Raw genomic sequence first — 21,594 nt, 5'->3', positions numbered from 1 at the left:
TGCAGCATGCCCAGTTGTAGCTGTGGGTCATCCTCTTGCCCCTCGTCCTCCTGGTTAGTCATGATGCAATGTTCTGCGCAGTAGGAGGAGCAGAAGGTCAATTTACGCTGGTACCATGCCAATGCCGGGCTGTGCCTGTCCAACCAGCTCATGCCCAACACTATGGGCGTGTCTGACAGTTGGGTGACGTTGAAGCTGATGACTTCACGGTGATTTCCAATTCGCATCACCATTGGCGGCGTTTGCTGTACCACCTGTCTCCCCAGCAATTCTCTTCCATCGACTGTCACTACTTTCAGGGGCATCGTGGCAGGCAGGAGCGCTATGCTATGTTGCTTGATGAAATCCACTCCTATAAAGTCTGCATTGCTACCAGAGTCAATGGTAATAGGGACTTCCATGGTGAGCCCATTGGGAAGCTGGAGTGTTGCGGTGAGCTGCACCACTGGTTTGGGCGGGAGGGGTCTGTGGGCTGTAAGATTCCTGGGGACTGCTTCACTGATTCGTCTGGCTGGGCCCCAGTGGCTCTGCTTCCAGCCAGACTTCGTCGTTTCCCTGCTGTGGTTCTCTCTGCTGAACTGCTTCTGTTACTTTTGCTGAGGCTGCATTGTGCTTGTGGAGCCTCTGGGGGCACTCTTTTGCCATATGCTGAGCACTGTCACAGATGTAACACTTCCTGTTCCCTCTAGGAGGCTTCACTTTGGCTGCTCCCGGTGTTGGGGCTCTGGTCGCTGACTGAGCCTTGGCACCACCTATCTCCATCGGCTCCTCTCCCCCTCCCAGTGGAGGCGTGGATTGAGCGCGCGCTGAGTCTCTGGGAAAGAAAGGAGGTGCCCTTGCTGGCGTGCGTCCCCAACGCCCTTCATCTTTGCTCCAGGGACGTTCTTCTAGCCGCACACCAATCGTCAGCGCCTTCTGGACCACTTCTTGAGTGCTTCTTGGTCTCTCCCCCCTTGCGATTTCGTCTTTCACAGCCCCGTTCAGCCCCTCCCAGAACAGGTCCCTGACGGACGCTGAGTCTTTTTCCCATCCCAGCGCGTTGACCAATGCAAAAAAGCGGGAATGATATTGCCTTACAGTGGCTCTGCCTTGTTTCAAACCGTGAATCTCTTTTCTAGCGACATCCACATCTATCTCCGATAAAAAACAATCGTCCATTGCCTTAATGAAGGCTTTTGCGTTTTGGAGGGCTGGATCATTATCTCTCCACAGATTGCGCAACCACGCTTTAGCTTCTCCATGGAGATGCGTTAGTATGAAGCCTACTTTCTCCTGCTCATCTCTAAAGTCCTTCTCCAGTAACTTTAGCGCAAAAACCACGTCTGCTCTGAAGTTAGGATATTGCTGCAGACTCCCATCGAAATGTGACACAAGGCTCCCCCCTCTCTTCCCGAGCCCAATCCCCTCTGATTTGGCTCCCGGTGGCCCCTGTTTAGTCAACATTTCCAACCTGGTTTGCAGATCCTTGCAGACAGCATCTGATTCCTCTTCTCTCCTCCTTGCCGCTAGTATTTCTGCGTTAAGTTGTGCCACAGCATCTTGCAAAGCTGCCAGTCGTTCTTCTGTAGTCATCTTGTGCTGCTTTTGTGAGCTCGCGAAGCACCAATCTTCGCCCCTCGCTGCATCCTCTCACGTTGCGAGGTTCTTTGAAATTTGAGACAGGACTTACTGTCAGAGCTGCCTCCAGGTCCCAGCTCACAGAGGACCAACGCTAGGCTGTAGTTATGTACAAAAGTCTTTATTGAGGTTCAGTTTCCATTTTAAAGCCGCAGCGCGCAGCTCTACGTCTCGACCTTAGACCGGCGAAGTCCTGTCTGAGTCTCCGCCCCTTCCACACCAGTTTAACACTCTCGCTTTGCTCCACCTCTTCCTAAGTTCCTTTCTCCTCTGGGCCCTCCTGCCCGCTAGGGTTTCATCCTTTCTGGACTCCTCTGACGACCCTGATGATTCTTCCCCCTCCTTCCGGCAGGCTTTAGGACCTGGTTCCCTATCCGGGCTACCTTCTGTGCCGCTCGCCTGTACATTTGAACTTGGCGCGCGCGCCCAGCCTGCAACTTTCCTCTTGACCGTTCCCTCGCTCTCCGATGGAGGCGTGGCCAACCCTGACTCATCTTCTCTCGCTGGTGGTGCATATGTGGGCTCTGATACCTGGGACTCCTCCCCCCCACTACGCTCTGGTGGGGAAGCTGGTCCTGATTTCCAACTGCTGCTCTGGGAGTCCCCGCTGGCCCCTTGCTTCTGGGGTGTCCCCCTTGGGTCCCCCCTTGCCCTGCCCATCGGCGCTCCCTTCTGTGAATCTTCCGATTCGCTGGAGAGGCTCATGGAATCTATCGGGCTGCTGTCATCTTCTCCTACGCTGCCCTCGGATTGCTCCCCCTCGCTCTCCATCTCCTCTCCTCCCTGTGCTCCCGCTGAGTCCCTGACAATAATATTCTCTCTTAAGGCATTACATGCCGTAAACTTCATACCACCACTTTTCCCAGTCAGCAAACATAATGTTATGACCAATATCCTGTGCCCATTTAATCATAGCTGATTTAACTGTTTCATCCTGTGTATTCCATTTTAACAGCAAGTTATACATTCTTGAGAGAATCTTAGTTTTAGGTTCCAACAATTCTGTTTCCAATTTCGATTTTTCCACCTAGAAGCCCAATTTTTTGTCCAGATTATAGGCCTCTCTTATTTGATAATAATGAAGCCAATCTCGCACTTTATCTTTTAGTTTCTCAAAACTTCAGTTTCAATTTATCTCCTTCTTGTTCTAATATCTCCCAATATTTTGGCCATTTGGCCTCCATATTGAGTCTTTTCAGAGCCTTTGCCTCCATGGGTGACAACCACCTTGGGGTCTTATTTTCCAGTAAATCTTTGTATCTTATCCAGACATTAAATAATGCTTTCCTGACAATATGGTGTTTGAAAGCTTTGTGCGCTTTAACCTTGTCGCTCCACAAATATGCATGCCCCCCTTGGGCACTGTTTTGGTGACCCCCTAGCTTAGATGATGGAATTTCCTGCCTGATGAGATTTACCCTGCCTCTTCATTTGCAAATGTTTGCCACCAGGTGAAGAATCTTTCTGCTTAAGCAAGCATTTGGCTTTCATGCTGTTCAATTTTAGTCTCCAGGTAATGCTTTATATTGCCATGATAGGGACAATAGCAGCAGCTGTGGTAAGGGCAGAGCCACCCAACCAGCATCAGCATCACTGCAGCCTATCTGAGCAGGAAAAGAGCAAGGAAATTGTAAGGTAAGGGTTTGTGCAGATGCACCAGTGGAATCAATCCAGTACTGGGCATCTACAGAGCCCTGACCTCACCAGCCCTCTGGTAAGCTGCAAGGAAGGTGTGTTAGGAGGGTAGCTCAGCAGCTGTGCCCCAGTGAAGGTCCCCACACCTGTTGCCTCCCCATGTACATTTCACAGCTCTTTCCCCAGTGTTCACATCAGCAGGACTTCCATTTGTTACTGTCTGTATACACACATGGGCCATTGACGCTGATAGGACAAGGATGTATTTACCCTATGCAAAGGTGTTCATACTTTAGCTAGAAGTGAATTAATAATGGAAATTGGCATGAAGCTGGTTTGAAAAACAACTCATCAAACAGTAGCATTTTATAATGCATCTGCATTATAAATGCATATATAATGCATTTCAACAATCCATGTGACTATGGATGAAAAATCCAGCACTGCAAATGCAGAGAGAGCACAGTGAACAGGAGGGTGAAGAGAGCATTAGTGTGCACACCTTGTACAGTTTGTATTTAAAATACTGCAAGTTGCCATGAGCATTCCTCTTGCAATGGAAACCGAGGGGTAAAATAAATAAGTAGATAAACCAACAAGTTTATCAAGTCAGCATGCCAGCTTTGAAATAAGTCTAGTAAAATAAAAGGGCAACCATTTCACAAGATTATACATACCGTATTTTTTGCCCCATAGGGCGCACTTTTTCCCCTCCAAAAATGAAGGGGAAATCTGGGTGCGTCCTATGGGGCAAATGCAGGCTTTCGCTGAAGCTTGGAGAACGAGAGGGGTCGGTGCGCACCGACCCCTCTCGCTCTCCAGGCTTCAGGAAGACATCCGCAGCCTAGGCAGCCCTGCAGGAGGTCCCACAGGGCTGTCTAGGCTGCGGATAGCAGCCTGCTTCCCGGAGCGTCGGGCTCCCTGAAAGCAGAGCGCCCGGCGCTTTGGGAACACATCCGCAACCTGGGCAGCCCTGCAGGAGGTCCGGCAGGGATGTCTAGGCTGCGGATAGCAGCCTGCTTCCCGGAGCGTCAGGCGCCCTGAAAGCAGAGCGCCCGGCGCTTCGGGAGCACATCCGCAGCCTGGGCAGCCCTGCAGGAGGTCCAGCAGGGCTGTCTAGGCTGCGGATAGCAGCCTGCTTCCCGGAGCGTCGGGCGCCCTGAAAGCAGAGCGCCTAACACTTCGGGAACGCATCCACAGCCTGGGCAGCCCTGCAGGAGGTCCGGCAGGGCTGTCTAGGCTGCGGATAGCAGCCTGCTTCCCGGAGCGTCGGTCGCCCTGAAAGCAGAGCGCCCGGCGCTTCAGGAACACATCCGCAGCCTAGGCAGCCCTGTGGGAGTTCTCCGCAGGGCTCCCCAGGCTGCGGATAGCAGCCTGCTGCCCGGCAGGCGGGGCGCCCTGAAGCAGAGCGCCCCGTGCACCGGGCAGACATCTGCAGCGTGGAGAGCCCTGCAAGAGTTCCCCGCAGGGCTCCCCACACTGCGGATAGCAGCCTGCCACCCGGCGGGCGGGGCGCCCTGCAGCAGAGCGCCCCACGCACCGGGCAGACATCCGCAGCATGGGGAGCCCTGCAGGAGTTCCCCACAGGGCTCCCCACGCTGCGGATAACAGCCTGCCGCCCTGCGCGCAGGGCATCCTGAAGCAGAGCGCCCCGCGCGCCGGACAGACATCCGCAGCATGAGGAGCCCTGCAGGAGTTCCCCGCAGGGCTGCCCACGCTGCGGATAGCAGCCTGCCGCCTGAGGCAGGCATCGGCCAGCCCCACAAGCTCATGGGACAGCAGGGATACGCAGCGCCGTTCCTCGACCTGGTTCGGTTTCCCCGACCTGCTTTGGGGGGGGGGGAATAAAGGGGGAAAAAACTAGGTGCGTCCTATGGGACGGAGCGTCCTATGGGACAAAAAATACGGTATTTAGAAGTGCCAAGTAAACAATGAGGCCGAAATCGTGTGCGTAAAGAGTAAGCATGCATATCATCAGGTGGTAAAAAGGTAAAGGTACCCCTGCCCGTACGCGCCAGTCTTGACAGACTCTGGGGTTGTGCGCCCATCTCACTTAAGAGGCCAGGGGCCAGCGCTGTCCGCAGACACTTCCGGGTCACGTGGCCAGCGTGACATCACTGCTCTGGCGAGCCAGAGCCGCACACGGAAACGCCGTTTACCTTCCCGCTGGTAAGCGGTCCCTATTTATCTACTTGCACCCGGAGGTGCTTTCGAACTGCTAGGCTGGCAGGCGCTGGGACCGAGCAGCGGGAGCGCACCCCGCCGCAGGGATTCGAACCGCCGACCTTTCGATCGGCAAGTCCTAGGCGCTGAGGCTAGGTGCTGAGGTATGTCACTTTGAATACTGGACAACATATAGCATCTTAGAATCTAAGGCCCTCATTTACAAAATCAAATGCCTTCTGCTGGTCAGGAACAGCGAGGGTGTGTACATTCGTGTGCATGTATTTGTTATAGCTTAAACCGCCATCTAGCTCAAAGAGGCTTTTATCAGTTGATAAAGAGAAATGAGGTTAGGTTTTGTAGCCTTATTGGAGTTCATCGATTGGGTCTGCATTGCTCCGGGACAGGAGGAAGGAAGTCAAATGACACCGAGTTGGTTCAAAGAAAGAGTTTATTCTGCTCTCCGGATAGCAGAAGGCACTTGCGTGGTGAGTCCACAGCAAGTCCAAAGAAATGACAAGTTTCATGCAGTATATATATCCTCTAGGCACCCTCTCCCCCTTCCCCAGCCATGTCAGCTTGTACACGCAGGTTGACATCACAGATGTTCCTGCTCTGGTACTTCTGACCATAAAAGGATCTTCCTCTTCCTACTCTTATCTGAGAGGAATAGGTCATCATCTCCGGGAACACACTTCTGGCGTTTTCCCCGGACATCGGTCTGCACGTATTTTGTGGTCAGCACATAAGATAAGTTACTGACATGTTTTCTCTGTTCCCCTAGAGAGCCAGGGTCATCCCTTGCCGTGACTGATAAAGGAGAGGGCTTGTTTATGCAGCTGTGCCCTTATTATGCTTTTGCTCAACAGCTCAAGTTTTACGCATTTTAGAGTGCTCTCTTTTGAAAGAACAAAAGGGGGTGAGGTTTGAGTCAGTTTTAAACTTACTGCACAGAAACCCATTCCTTCAGTTTGGTCATGAGAAACACACAGCTGCATGGAAACAGGAAGCATATGGAGTATTGTTCAGGCAGAGGGTGCACTGTTTTGTGACAAAAAGGAGGAAACTGGGAATTTCCCAAATGATGCCTGAGAATATACACTGGAGAAGAAATCACTTTGGTTCACATGTAAGGAAGGCCACATATTTTTCAGGAGCACCTCATATTTCCAGTCTTCTCATTGGTTCTACACAGTGAATGACTACTAAAGGCACAAATCCCTTTGAATAAAAGTAGTGGGGGGTGATAATTTGAACAGCATTTGCAATATTGCTATATTAAAGGTAAAGGTAAAGGGACCTCTGACTGTTAGGTCCAGTCGCGGACGACTCTGGGGTTGCAGCACTCATCTCGCTTTACTGCCCAAGGGAGCTGACATACAGTTTCTAGGTCATGTGGCCAGCATGACTAAGCTGCTTCTGGCGAACCAGAGCTGTGCATGGAAACACCATTTACCTATTGATCTACTTGCACTTTGACGTGCTTTCGAACTGCTAGGTTGGCAGGACCAAGCAACGGGAGCTCACCCTGTCCCGGGGATTTGAACTGCCGACCTTCTGATCGGCAAGCCCTAGGCTCTGTGGTTTAGACCACATGAGGTATTAAGACCCAACCTCCCGTCTATTCCATATTTCAATTTCATATTACTTATTGCCAATACACACTTTTATCATAATTAAACTTATTCTTAATAAGTCTAATTTCTTATATCTACCTTGCAACTATTACTGAAGTTCCTCAAATGCTGCAACAGAATTTAAACTACTATATTTATTTTTCAGATATTCTTTGAAAACCTTCCATTTTGAAACAAATTCCTGTTTTGATTTATTCTTTATTTTTTCTGATAGACCATCTAATTTGGCATAGTCTGTCAGCTTTTGGATCCAGTCTTGTATAGAGGGGATTGAATTTGGCCACCCTTAGCGTGATCTCTGGATCCTTGTCCTCTACCAGGAGTTTTAGACATGGAAGTTCGGACTCATTTGGAGATTTTTTGTATAACAGGGGTGATAAATGCTGAGCATATATCCCTGTAGAAACGGCAGCGTAACAAGACATGAGAAACAGTTTCTACCTCCATCAAGCCGCAGGGGCAGACTTGTCCCACGTATGGTTAACCCTCGAATCTGCCCTGCAATAAGGCAGATGGCAGCACGTTGAACCTGGCAAGGGTAAACGACCGTCTGTATTTAGGTATTTGTAATCTGGACAGATATTGCTGAGGTAAACCCTCTCCTATTGTCTTTTATCACTGGGTGTTTATTCATCTCACTCAAATGACATTGCAGTTCCACATCCCAGATTTGTTGGTGGACTATTGCTCTCGCTTTCTCATAACCTACAGCTAGCAGGGCTTGTGGGGAAAACCCCAAGCCTCTTAGCTTTTCGTGCAGTGTAGCTTTCCATTTGGATTGGTAGGAATCCAATAGGGTTACAGGTGCCATCCCGACAGGGAAAAAAATAAGTTCTATCTATCTATATCTATCTATCTATCTATCTATCTATCTATCTATCTATCTATCTATCTTTATTATGGTCCAGAGACCCAACAAATTGTTACAAAGCAATGCACAATTCAGACAGCCTACCTCCAGGTTAAACAAGCATTTTGTTCAGCCTTGTTCAGATCCTGAGGTAATATTCTGCGTTAGCAGAGTCTGTAACCTGAAGCATCTGTAACCTGAAGCATCTGTAACCCGAGGTACCACTGTACTTGCATTTGCTTTCATGGGAGGTAATTATATAAGGGGCAACAAGTTTTCCGAGAATTTATTTCTGTATTCACTTGCAATTCTCGCTCTTAGATAAGATGTTACTTTCTCCATTATAGCCGAATCCCAAACTTTAGTAAGTCATTCTTTCCAACAAGGGATTAGTGTAACTTTCTAGTTTGGCCTCATGCACAAGTTTTTCTGTAACATTTGTTCTTTCCTGGTCTGGTCTGGTCTGGTTTTGTTTTGTTCCAGTACTATGTCCCCACTATGGAAGGAAGTATGGATGCAGAATTGGCCTCCACAGTCACTTACGGACTCACTGTTAAGACCGTGTTCATGGAAGACAATCTTACTCAGTTATGAATGATCGCCAAAGAAGAAGAAAGATAATTCACAATCTAACCTTAAGCCAAACATAAAAGGCTTTCCTCTACACTGGGACTTGCCTGACTTATTTATATTGCAATTTTTCTAGATATCCGCAGTCCCCAAATGATTTGATAAGACAAATAGATGTCTTATCTTGACGCATTTTCCTGGGCTTCCAGGTTAAGAGTTGGGCGCAAGACACAAAAGTGAAAGAGATCAATCTAACAAAAGGTGGGGGGGAAGCTACTAAGCACACCTACTTGGGATTCATCAAAAAGCAACATTTTTACTACAGAATATATATGCTCACAATAGTCCTAACTGAAAGTGAGGGACATTTTAATTCTGCAGCAGTGTAAGGATGTACATGCTCTACTAGCATACAGGCAGTGGTGGAGCTTCACCTGCCGGAACCGGGGGGGGGGGGGACAGAGAGCAGGCGGGGGCGGGGCTGGCATGCATCCTGGGGGCGGGGCATGCCACCCACAGGGGTGGGGCATGCCGCCTGCAGGGGCAGGGCGCCCAGTGCAGGCGGGGGGGCAGCTGCGATGGCACCCTACCGGGATCGTGCTGCCGGGGGCAGTACGCTCCCCCCGCACTCCTCTTCCTCCACCAGTGCATACAGGGAGAAGGTGCAGTTGGGGGATGCAGAGTAAGGCCTCAAAGGTTAAAGACTGTAGGACACTGTAGCATACTAGAAGCAACATTGAAGAGGGACATGACTGCAAGGCGAGTAATTGATAAGCCAAGTGAACTCCCTGAAGAGAGAGACAGAACTGTAAGGGGCTCTGTAACTAAAAGGCCGAACAAACATAATACTTGGTAAGTGATGAGAGTTCTGGACTTTTTCCTGGAGGAATCAAGGAATTACCAGAACCACCTCCACCCCCGTGAATATGAGGGTTTAGGGGCTCTCAGGGCATATTGAGCCTAAAACTAAACCATCATACTGAAGGGAAAGCAGCAAGCAATCTCACAGAAGCAATCTCATAGCGTTGCAGAAGTGGAAAGAACCCTGAGGTCCACCCCCTGCAATCCAGGAATCTGCAGCTGTCCCATACGGGGATGAAACCTGCAATCTTGGTGTTATCAGCACCACACTCTAACCAACTGAGCTATGCATTCTGTCACTTTCTCCTATGTGATCCTGATCCTCGAATCATCCTTTGCTAACTCATGAAATGCACCATGACAATGGAGCTGATGTTTGTATGGCTGTGGATTTCTCCACAGTTCCCCCTCCACATAAGAAGTGGGGAGAAGAGCCACCATGTCCTCCTTAGGCACTTTCAAGGTTAGACGTTTGCAGCTGAAGAAGCAGGATAGTCTCACTCTCTTCACAGTTGCACCCAGGTGGCAGAGCTGCCCTTCAGAAACCAAGCTGCATGGCTGCCTCAGTCACTCAATGGGTTGCTTAGAAGAGGGGCTCCCTGGATAACTAAGGGTGGCAGTAACCATGAAGAAACTGCCCAACAACAACATGGTTATTTCCAGTCTAAATCAGGCAGACAGCCCATTACACAGGTGTGCCTGCGCAGTCTGGCTTTCCAGCAGCATCCATGCTCTCAGAACAACATACAACCTGGCCCAGTGACAATTCCAAAAGACAAAGGCTCTGCCCTGTTTAGTCAACCCCAGTTATTCACCCTCTACCACATTCAACTGTCTGTGACTCTTACCTCTGCAGCCAAGTAGTTTCCAGTCGCTAGATGTTTAAATCTGAATAGGCTGTTCCATTGCCCTGCTCCTCCACGGCATGGATCATGATGCACCACCTGCAGAAGTAGTGCATGAGATCTATCACATAAAGAGAATGCTTGGACACTACCTGTCAGAGCTACCTGACACTACCCATTAGGAGGTAAATATTATGAACTCTCTGAATCCAAGCTAGGGAAAACATCAGAAGCATCACACAGTACCTCTATTTCCCACAGAGCTTTAGAACTAGTTGCAGAAGTGGCTGACTGATGCAGTGTTGTGCGAAGGAAGATATGTTGCTTCTTCTGATACTCATCACAGGTCAGAAACTTCTCCTGTTCTGCATGGAACAATCTGACAACATCTCCCTGAAGAAACACAAAAGTGAAGCTTTGCCAAAGTTATCGTAGCAAGAATAATTCTCTGTTAGATTCAAGTGTCTATACAATTTATATAATGATTAAGGTGTCCATGATGTGTTTGAAACCAAGGTCTTCCCTTCTGTCAGGGGTTCAGGAGCAGAGGCACAGGGAAGAGAGGAGATGGAGAACGAAGGGGAAGAATCCAAGGGGAGCGTAGGAGAAGAGGACAGTGGACCGAGGGATTCCACGAGCCTCTCCAGCGAACCGGAAGATTCACAGAAGGGGGCGCCAGTGGCCAGGGGTAGGGGGTTCCCAAGGGTAACGCCCCAGGAGCAAGGGGGGAGCAGAGACTCCCAGAGCAGTAGTTGGAAATCAGGACCAGCTTCCCCACCAGAGCAGAGTGGGGGGGAAGAGTCCCAAGGATCGGGGCCAGTGCATTCCCCACCAGGGAGAGAAGATAAGGCAGGGCTGACCACACCTCCATCGGGGAGTCAGACAACGGAGGAGAGGTCAGATCCGGTCAGTATTCCGGAAGAGGGAAGCAGTGACAGAAGCAGTGTAACGGTCAGGAGGAAGGTCACTGGGTTGGCGCGAGAGGCAAGTTCAAATGTACAGGAGCGCGGGACAGCAGAGAGTGAGGATTGGGAACCGGGTCCTAAAGTCCGCCGGAGGGAGGGGGAGGAGCTAAGCGACTCAGCGTCGGAAGAGTCCAGAAAGGGCAATGCCCCAGCGGGCAGGAGGACCCAGAGGAGGAGAGAGCAGCGTAAAAGGTGGAGCAGAGCTAGGATCTTAAACTGGTGTCATAGGGGAGGAGACTCAGACGGTACTTCGCCGGTCTAGGCTTTAAGACGTAGAGCTGCGCGCTACGGCTTGGAAATGGAAACTGAACCTCAGTAAAGACTTTTGTACATAACTACAGCCTAGCGTTGGTCCTCTGTGAGCTGGGACCTAGAGGCAGCTCTGACACATGCACTCTTCCCACACAGACCTATGCCGGCAGATTATTTCGACGACTATCTTTTCACACCCACACTTTCAGCCAGCACGTTCCAGGGGTTCTCATCAGCTGAGGAAACGGCGCCAGAAACAAGCTCCCCAGAGGGATCACTCTCGGGGTTTGTCACAGACCGCTCTTATTGGTGGGACAATCAACCGGAGGTGGGGTGGAGCAGGGAACTGCGGAGGGGGCCCTTACACGCAGCATCACCCGAGGCAACAGGGGGAGAGAGGGACATGGACTTGTTAGGGGAGGATCCTGGGTTCGAGCACACCTGCAGAGAGATGGAAGCAGAGGAGATCGACGTCGACGAGCCCATTATGGACTGGCTGGATCCAGCTGGCCGGCTGCACACCAGGGGGGAAGAACTGTATCCCGCACTCACCCCCACAGCACTGGAGCACCCGGAACCCGCACCCGAAGAGGGGGAGGGGGAAGGGGGGTCTTCGAGGGGGGATGGATGTCAGGGGCTCAGGAGCAGAGGCACAGGGGAGAGAGGAAATGGAGAGCGAAGGGGAAGAATCTGAGGGCAGCGTAGGGGAGTATGACAGTCGCACGAGAGATTCCATGAGCTTCTCCAGCGAATCAGAAGATTCCCAGAGGGGGGCGCCGAAGGCCAGGGCAAGGGGGGTCCCAGGGGGGATGCACCAGAAGCAAGGGGCCAGCGGGGACTCCCAAAGCAGCAGCGGGAGATCAGGACCAGTTCCCCCACCAGAGCGTAGTGGGGGTGAGGGAACGGAGGGGAAGTCAGGTCCAGCTAGCCTCCCCGAAGGGGGAAGCAGTGACAGGAGCAGTGTAACGGTCAGGAGAAAGGTTGCCGGCTGGGCGCGCGCGCCAAGTTTGAATGTACAGGCGCGCGGGACAGTAGAAAACCCGGATTGGGAACCAGGTCCTAAAGCCCGCCGGAGGCGGTGGGAAGACTCAGGGGACTCGGTGTCAGAAGAGTCTAGAAAGGGCAAGACCCCAGCGGACAGGCGGACCCAGAGGAGGAAAGAGCAAAGGAAGAGGTGGAGCAAGGCTAGAGTCTTAAACTGGTGTCTGGGGGGAGGAGATTCAGACGGAGCTTCAGCGGTCTAGAGTTTGAGACGTAGGGCTGCGCGTCGCGGTTTTGAAATCGAAACTGAACCTCAATAAAGACTTTGGTATATAACAACTGTCAGAGCTGCCTCCAGGTCCCAGCTCACAGAGGACCAACGCTAGGCTGCAGTTATGTACAAAAGTCTTTATTGAGGTTCAGTTTCCATTTTAAAGCCACAGCGCGCAGCTCTACGTCTCGACCTTAGACCGGCGAAGTCCCGTCTGAGTCTTCGCCCCTTCCACACCAGTTTAACACTCTCGCTTTGCTCCACCTCTTCCTAAGTTCCTTTCTCCTCTGGGCCCTCCTGCCCGCTAGGGTTTCATCCTTTCTGGACTCCTCTGACGACCCTGATGATTCTTCCCCCTCCTTCCGGCGGGCTTTAGGACCTGGTTCCCTATCCGGGCTACCTTCTGTGCCGCTCGCCTGTACATTTGAACTTGGCGCGCGCGCCCAGCCTGCAACTTTCCTCTTGACCGTTCCCTCGCTCTCCGATGGAGGCGTGGCTAACCCTGACTCATCTTCTCTCGCTGGTGGTGCATATGTGGGCTCTGATACCTGGGACTCCTCCCCCCCACTACGCTCTGGTGGGGAAGCTGGTCCTGACTTCCAACTGCTGCTCTGGGAGTCCCCGCTGGCCCCTTGCTTCTGGGATGTCCCCCTTGGGTCCCCCCTTGCCCTGCTCATCGGCGCCCCCTTCTGTGAATCTTCCGATTCGCTAGAGAGGCTCATGGAATCTATCGGGCTGCTGTCATCTTCTCCTACGCTGCTGTCAGAGCTGCCTCCAGGTCCCAGCTCACAGAGGACCAACGCTAGGCTGTAGTTATGTACAAAAGTCTTTATTGAGATTCAGTCTCCATTTCAAAGCCGCAGCGTGCAGCTCTACGTCCCGACCTTAGACCGGCGAAGTCCTGTCTGAGTCTCCTCCCCCTCCACACCAGTTTAAGACTCTCGCTTTGCTCCACCTCTTCCTAAATTCCTTTCTCCTCTGGGCCCTCCTGCCCGCTAGGGTCTCATCCTTCCTGGACTCCTCTGACGCTGACCCTGACGATTCTTGCCCCTCCTTCCGGTGGGCTTTAGGACCTGGTTCCCTATCCGGGCTACCTTCTGTGCCGCTCGCCTGTACCTTTGAACTTGGCGCGCGCGCCCAGCCTGCAACTTTCCTCTTAACCGTTAACTCGCTCTCCGATGGAGGCGTGGTCCACCCTGACTCATCTTCTCTCGCTGGTGGTGCATATGTGGGCTCTGACACCTGGGACTCCTCCCCCCCACTACGCTCTGGTGGGGAAGCTGGTCCTGATTTGCAACTGGTGCTCTGGGAGTCCCCGCTGGCCCCTTGCTTCTGGGGTGTCCCCCTTGTGTCGCCCCTTGCCCTGCCCATCGGCGCCCCCTTCTGTGAATCTTCCGATTCGCTGGAGAGGCTCATGGAATCTATCGGGCTGCTGTCATATTCTCCTACGCTCCCCTCGGATTGCTCCCCCTCGCTTTCCATCTCCTCTCCTCCCTGCGCTCCCGCTGAGTCCCTGACATCCATCCCCCCCTCGAAGCCCCCCCTTCCCCCCTCCCCCTCTTCTGGCGTGGGTTCCGGGTGCTCCAATGCTGTGGGGGTGCATGCCGGATACCGGTCTTCCCCCCTGGCATGCTGCCAGTCCGTGACGGGTACATCGACGTCGCTCTCCTCTGCTTCCATCTCGTTGCCGGCGTGCTCGAACCCAGGATCCTCCCCCAACCCGTCCATGCCCCCTTGTTCCCCCATTTCCTCTGGGTAGTCTGCGTGCCAGGGCCCTCTGAGCAGTCTCCTGCGCCACTCCTCCTCGGGTTGAGTGTCCCACCAATAAGAGCGCTCCGCACCCAAGTCTGAGACCGACCCCTCCGGCGAGGTAGTCTCTGGAACCGTCTCCTCAACCGAGGAGAACCCCTGAAACGTACTGGCTGAGAGTGTGGGGGTGAAAAGATATTCGTCAAAATAATCCTCCGGCATGGGCCTGTGTGGGAAGAGTGCGTGGAACTCGTCTTTGAGGTAGTGCTCCTCCACCGCATAGTACGGCACCCAGCTGTTGGCGCTGGCCGGGGCACCTTCCCTTGCGATGAGATATTCGACTCCCTCTTCCCCCCATCTCGAGTCCAAAATCTCCGTCACCTCGTTGAGTGGCCCCGCCCTCGGCGACCCCCCTGTCATGGGTGCATCTCTAAGCGGACTGGGAGCTGTCCCTGGCTCCTGAAACCTGTGAGGTGCCTTGTAGGGCGTTAGCACCGATCTATGAAAGACCGGGTGCATTCTGGAACCCTCCGGTAGTGTCAAACGGAAAGCCACTGGGTTGATCTGTGCCTCGACTAGGTAAGGGCCCAACTGCTTGTGTCCTAGCTTCTTCTTAGCTAAGGATCTGGCCGGCACTGCCTGGGCCGCTAACCAGACCCAGTCCCCTACCCGTATGTCCTCCCCCACTCTTCTGTGTTTGTCTGCTTGCATCTTGTATACGTGTTTTGCTAGGTCTAACTGTCTACGGAGCTGTTCATGGACCTCCTGTAACTCCTCTGCCAATGCCTCTGCTCCCTGTGGCTCCCCCTCCCCCTCTTTCTCTAAGCCCGGGAAGGTCCTGGGATGTCGCCCGTGGTTGGCAAAAAACGGTGTCACCCCCGTGGACACGTGTTGTGTGTTGTTGTAGGCAAACTCGGCCAGGGGCAGATAGTCCACCCAGGTCGAGGGCTGCTGGTTGGCGTAACATCTCAGGTACTGCTGCATGACGGCGTTGACCCTCTCCGCTTGTCCGTTGGTCTGCGGGTGTCTTGCCGACGCTAGGTTGACCTTGACGTTCAGGATCCCCATCAGCTTCCGCCAGAAACTTGAGATGAACTGGCGCCCCCTGTCAGACAGGATAGACCGTGGCAGGCCGTGTACCTTGAACACGTGGTCTATGAACAGCTTGGCCGTCTGTTCCGCTGTGGCCACCTTCGCGCAAGGAATGAAGTGCGCCATCTTGGTGAACATGTCGACTACCACGAGTACTGCTGTTTTGCCCCTCGAGCTGGGCAGGTCAGTGACAAAGTCCAAGGCTACCCTCTCCCACGGTTCGGACGGGGTCTGTAGCGGTTCTAACAGTCCCGCCGGCGGTCTGTGTACTGGCTTGGCCCTTTGGCAAGTGTCGCACCTCGTGACGTATTCCGCGACTTCTCCCCGCATCTTGGGCCACCAAAAGTCTCTGGCTACTAATTCCACCGTCTTTTCCTTGCCGAAATGTCCGGCGCTGGGTGCGTCGTGTAGCTGTTGCAGTACTGTCGCGCGGAGTTCATCTCCCGGTACGTAGATGGCCCCCTTGCGGAGGAGCAGTCCGTCGCGTATCTGGAACTCGTCGTCCTTTGCCGTGCCGCTGCGCACCTCCTCCATCTTGGAGCGCGCGAAGGAATCTGTTCGCAGCTCGCGCCGTATCGCTTCCAGGTCTATTGTGGCAGAAGCGCATGCCCACGCCTTGGGTGCGAAAATGTGTTTAGCCGCTACCGGTGCTGCTTCCTCCAGATACTGCGGCTTCCTGGATAGCGCATCAGCCATGACGTTGTTGTCTCCGGGGATATATTCTATCCTGAAGTCGAAATCCGCACCCAGCTGTTGGCGCTGGCCGGGGCACCTTCCCTTGTGATGAGATATTCGACCCCCTCTTCCCCCCATCTTGAGTCCAAAATCTCCGTGTCAGGGACTCAGCGGGAGCGCAGGGAGGAGAGGAGATGGAGAGCGAGGGGGAGCAATCCGAGGACAGCATAGGAGAGTATGACAGCAGCCCGATAGATTCCATGAGCCTCTCCAGCGAATCGGAAGATTCACAGAAGGGGGCACCGATGGGCAGGGCAAGGGGGGACCCAAGGGGGACACCCCAGAAGCAAGGGGCCAGCAGGGACTCCCAGAGCAGCAGTTGGAAATCAGGAACAGCTTCCCCACCAGAGCGTAGTGGGGGGGAGGAGTCCCAGGTATCAGAGCCCACATATCCACCACCAGCGAGAGAAGATGAGTCAGGGTTGGCCACGCCTCCATCGGAGAGCGAGGGAACGGTCAAGAGGAAAGTTGCAGGCTGGGCGCGCGCGCCAAGTTCGAATGTACAGGCGAGCGGCACAGAAGGTAGCCCGGATAGGGAACCAGGTCCTAAAGCCCGCCGGAAGGAGGGGGAAGAATCATCAGGGTCGTCATAGGAGTCCAGAAAGGATGAAACCCTAGCGGGCAGGAGGGCCCAGAGGAGAAAGGAACTTAGGAAGAGGTGGAGCAAAGCGAGAGTGTTAAACTGGTGTGGAAGGGGCGGAGACTCAGACGGGACTTCGCCGGTCTAAGGTCGAGACGTAGAGCTGCGCGCTGCGGCTTTAAAATGGAAACTGAACCTCAATAAAGACTTTTGTACATAACTACAGCCTAGCGTTGGTCCTCTGTGAGCTGGGACCTGGAGGCAGCTCTGACAGTAAGTCCCGTCTCTTTCAAAGAACCTCGCAACGTGAGAGGACGCAGCGAGGGGCGAAGATTGGTGCTTCGCGAGCTCACAAAAGCAGCACAAGATGGCACAACTTAACGCAGAAATACTAGCGGCAAGGAGGAGAGAAGAGGAATCAGATGCTGTCTGCAAGGATCTGCAAACCAGGTTGGAAATGTTGACTAAACAGGGGCCACCGGGTGCCAAATCAGAGGGGATTGGGCTCGGGAAGAGAGGGGGGAGCCTTGTGTCACATTTCGATGGGAGTCTGCAGCAATATCCTAACTTCAGAGCAGACATGGTTTTTGCGCTAAAGTTACTGGAGAAGGACTTTAGAGATGAGCAGGAGAAAGTAGGCTTCATACTAACGCATCTCCATGGAGAAGCTAAAGCATGGTTGCGCAATCTGTGGAGAGATAATAATCCAGCCCTCCAAAACGCAAAAGCCTTCATTAAGGCAATGGACGATTGTTTTTTATCGGAGATAGATGTGGATGTCGCTAGAAAAGAGATTCACGGTTTGAAACAAGGCAGAGCCACTGTAAGGCAATATCATTCCCGCTTTTTTGCATTGGTCAACGCGCTGGGATGGGAAAAAGACTCAGCGTCCGTCAGGGACCTGTTCTGGGAGGGGCTGAACGGGGCTGTGAAAGACGAAATCGCAAGGGGGGAGAGACCACGGAGCACTCAAGAAGTGGTCCAGAAGGCGCTGATGATTGGTGTGCGGCTAGAAAAACGTCCCTGGAGCAAAGATGAAGGGCGTTGGGGACGCACGCCAGCAAGGGCACCTCCTTTCTTTCCCAGAGACTCAGTGCGCGCTCAATCCACGCCTCCACTGGGAGGGGGAGAGTAGCCGATGGAGATAGGTGGTGCCAAGGCTCAGTCAGCGACCAGAGCCCCAACACCGGGAGCAGCCAAAGTGAAGCCTCCTAGAGGGAACAGGAAGTGTTACATCTGTGACAGTGCTAAGCATATGGCAAAAGAGTGCCCCCAGAGGCTCCACAAGCACAATGCAGCCTCAGCAAAAGTAACAGAAGCAGTTCAGCAGAGAGAACCACAGCAGGGAAACGACGACGTCTGGCTGGAAGCAGAGCCACTGGGGCCCAGCCAGACGAATCAGTGAAGCAGTCCCCAGGAATCTTACAGCCCACAGACCCCCTCCCGCCCAAACCAGTGGTGCAGCTCACCGCAACACTCCAGCTTCCCAATGGGCTCACCATGGAAGTCCCTATTACCATTGACTCTGGTAGCAATGCAGACTTTATAGGAGTGGATTTCATCAAGCAACATAGCATAGCGCTCCTGCCTGCCACGATGCCCCTGAAAGTAGTGACTGTCGATGGAAGAGAATTGCTGGGGGGACAGGTGGTACAGCAAACGCCGCCAATGGTGATGCGCATTGGAAATCACCGCGAAGTCATCAGCTTCAATGTCACCCAACTGTCAGACACGCCCATAGTGTTGGGCATGAGCTGGTTGGACAGGCACAGCCCGGCATTGGCATGGTACCAGCGTAAATTGACCTTCTGCTCCTCCTACTGCGCAGAACATTGCATCATGACTAACCAGGAGGACGAGGGGCAAGAGGATGACCCACAGCTACAACTGGGCATGCTGCAAGCGGTACCTGACAAGTACAAGGCGTTTTTGGAGGTCTTCTGCGAGAAGGAAGCGGACAAGCTGCCTCCCCACAGACCCTACGACTGCAAGATTGACCTCCTGCCGGGGGCAACGCTGCCGACCGGAAAACTGTACTCCATGTCTGAAGACGAACTGCAAGAGCTCAGGGAGTTCATAGATCACAATTTGAAGCGGGGATTCATCCGAGAATCCAAATCAGTGGGGGGCAGTCCTGTGTTCTTTGTGAAGAAAAAAGACACGCCCCAAAAGAGGCTGGTAGTTGATTTCAGAATCTTAAACTCGAAAACCAAGCCCACGGCTTTCCCGATGCCCAAGATCGACGACTTGTTCGCAACGGTGAGGAAGGGACGCATCTTCACCAAGTTGGATCTACGAGGGGCGTACAATCTTATACGCATGCGGGAGGGCGACGAGTGGAAGACGGCCATGTTCACGCCCTTGGGCACCTATGAGTATAGGGTTATGCCCTTCGGTTTACAAAATGGCTCCCACTGCTTCCAAGCCTTCATGCATCACGTGTTAGCGGGGCTCCTCTACAAGAAGTGCGTCTGCTTCCTGGACGACATTCTGATCTTCTCGGAATCGCAGGAGGCTCACTAGAGAGATGTCAAGGAAGTCCTGCAAAGACTACGGGAGAACAGGCTTTACGCCAAACTGGAGAAGTGCCAGTTCGACATGACGGAGGTGGATTTCCTGGGCTACAAGCTGTCCGACAAGGGAATCGCCATGGACAGCGCCAAGGTACGATCAGTACTGGACTGGAAGAGCCCGCGCAATCGGAAGGAGGTCCAGAGGTTTGTCGGCTTTGCTAACTTTTATTGCAAGTTCATCAAGGGTTTTGCTATGCAGACGGCGGCCATCATGGACACCCTCAGCTCCAAGAAGAAGAAGTTCATCTGGACGGAGCAGGCGGAGCAGTCCTTTCAGAAACTCAAGCGTCTTTTCGTTTCCGAGGAACAACTGCTGCATGTGAACCCCAGCAGACCCATGAGGGTGGAGACGGATGCCTCCGACAGAGCCGTGGGGGCAGTCCTATTGCAGCAAGACCCGCAAGGGGATTGGAGGCCGTGTGCTTTCTACTCCAGGAAACTCAGCAAGTCGGAGCAGAACTACACCATCTGGGACAGAGAGTTGCTGGCCATTCATGCAGCCTTCAAGGCGTGGCGGCACTTCCTCATCGGAGCCAAACACAGGGTGCAAGTTCGCACGGACCATAAGAACCTGGAGTACTGGCGCACGGCGCGGTTCCTGAACCAGAGACACATCCGCTGGGCGGAGATCTTTGCGGATTTCGACTTCAGGATAGAATACATCCCCGGAGACAACAACATCATGGCTGATGCGCTATCCAGGAAGCTGCATTATCTGGAGGAAGCAGCACCGGTAGCGGCCAAACACATTTTTGCACCCAAGGCGTGGGCATGCGCTTCGGCCACCGTAGACCTGGAAGCAATACAGCGCGAGCTGCGAACAGATTCCTTCGCACGATCCAAGATGGAGGAGGTGCGCAGCGGCACGGCGAAGGACGACGAGTTCCAGATACGCGACGGACTGCTCCTCCGCAAGGGGGCCATCTACGTGCCGGGAGATGAACTCCGCGCGACAGTACTGCAACAGCTACACGACGCACCCAGCGCCGGACATTTCGGCAAGGACAAGACGGTGGAATTAGTAGCCAGAGACTTTTGGTGGCCCAAGATGCGGGGAGAAGTCGCGGATTACGTCACGAGGTGCGACACCTGTCAAAGGGCCAAGCCAGTACACAGACCGCCGGCGGGACTGTTAGAACCGCTACAGACCCTGTCCGAACCGTGGGAGAGGGTGGCCTTGGACTTTGTCACTGACCTGCCCAGCTCGAGGGGCAAAACAGCAGTACTCGTGGTAGTCGACATGTTCACCAAGATGGCGCACTTCATTCCTTGCGCGAAGGTGGCCACAGCGGAACAGACAGCCAAGCTGTTCATAGACCACGTGTTCAAGGTGCACGGCCTGCCACGGTCTATCCTGTCCGACCGGGGGCGCCAGTTCATCTCGAGTTTCTGGCAGAAGCTGATGGGGATCCTGAACGTCAAGGTCAACCTAGCGTCGGCAAGACACCCGCAGACCAACGGACAAGCGGAGAGGGTCAACGCCATCATGCAGCAGTACCTGAGATGCTACGCCAACCAGCAGCCCTCGACCTGGGTGGACTACCTGCCCCTGGCCGAGTTTGCCTACAACAACACACAACACGTGTCCACGGGGGTGACACCGTTTTTCGCCAACAACGGGCAACATCCCAGGACCTTCCCGGGCTTAGAGAAAGAGGGGGAGGGGGAGCCGCAGGGAGCAGAGGCATTGGCAGAGGAGTTACAGGAGGTCCATGAACAGCTCCGTAGGCAGTTAGACCTAGCAAAACACGTATACAAGATGCAAGCAGACAAACACAGAAGAGTGGGGGAGGACATACGGGTAGGGGACTGGGTCTGGTTAGCGGCCCAGGCAGTGCCGGCCAGATCCTTAGCTAAGAAGAAGCTAGGACACAAGCAGCTAGGCCCTTACCTAGTCGAGGCACAGATCAACCCAGTGGCCTTCCGTTTGACACTACCGGAGGGTTCCAGAATGCCCCCGGTCTTTCATAGATCGGTGCTAACGCCCTACAAGGCACCTCACAGGTTTCAGGAGCCAGGGACAGCTCCCAGTCTGCTTAGAGACGCACCCATGACAGGGGGGTCGCCGAGGGCGGAGCCACTCAATGAGGTAACGGAGATTTTGGACTCAAGATGGGGGGAAGAGGGGGTCGAATATCTCATCGCAAGGAAGGTGCCCCGGCCAGCGCCAACAGCTGGGTGCCGTACTATGCGGTGGAGGAGCACTACCTCAAAGACG

The 21,594-nt window shown here is 53.5% G+C and overlaps 1 protein-coding gene and 1 long non-coding RNA gene across 2 annotated transcripts in view; both read right to left on the bottom strand.

Moving 5' to 3' along the window:
- LOC307203992 overlaps positions 1 to 10,559 on the bottom strand; it is a 273,126-nt gene extending 262,567 nt beyond the window's left edge. The window contains exons 1-2 of the long non-coding RNA XR_013833428.1: positions 10,425 to 10,559; positions 10,182 to 10,277 (exon numbers count right to left, since the gene is read on the bottom strand). This is a non-coding gene — a long non-coding RNA (uncharacterized lncRNA). The remainder of the gene's footprint in view (positions 1 to 10,181; positions 10,278 to 10,424) is intronic.
- The window catches only part of LOC307204602 (maestro heat-like repeat-containing protein family member 7), a 371,363-nt gene that overhangs the window by 330,307 nt on the left and 19,462 nt on the right, over positions 1 to 21,594 (bottom strand). The gene's annotated exons all lie outside the window — the stretch shown is intronic.

Source organism: Podarcis cretensis (assembly GCF_951804945.1).
Source record: "Podarcis cretensis genome assembly, chromosome: 15".
Taxonomy (NCBI): domain Eukaryota; kingdom Metazoa; phylum Chordata; class Lepidosauria; order Squamata; family Lacertidae; genus Podarcis; species Podarcis cretensis.
Note: the sequence above shows the minus strand (reverse complement) of the source record. Positions and strands in the feature narration are given on the sequence as shown.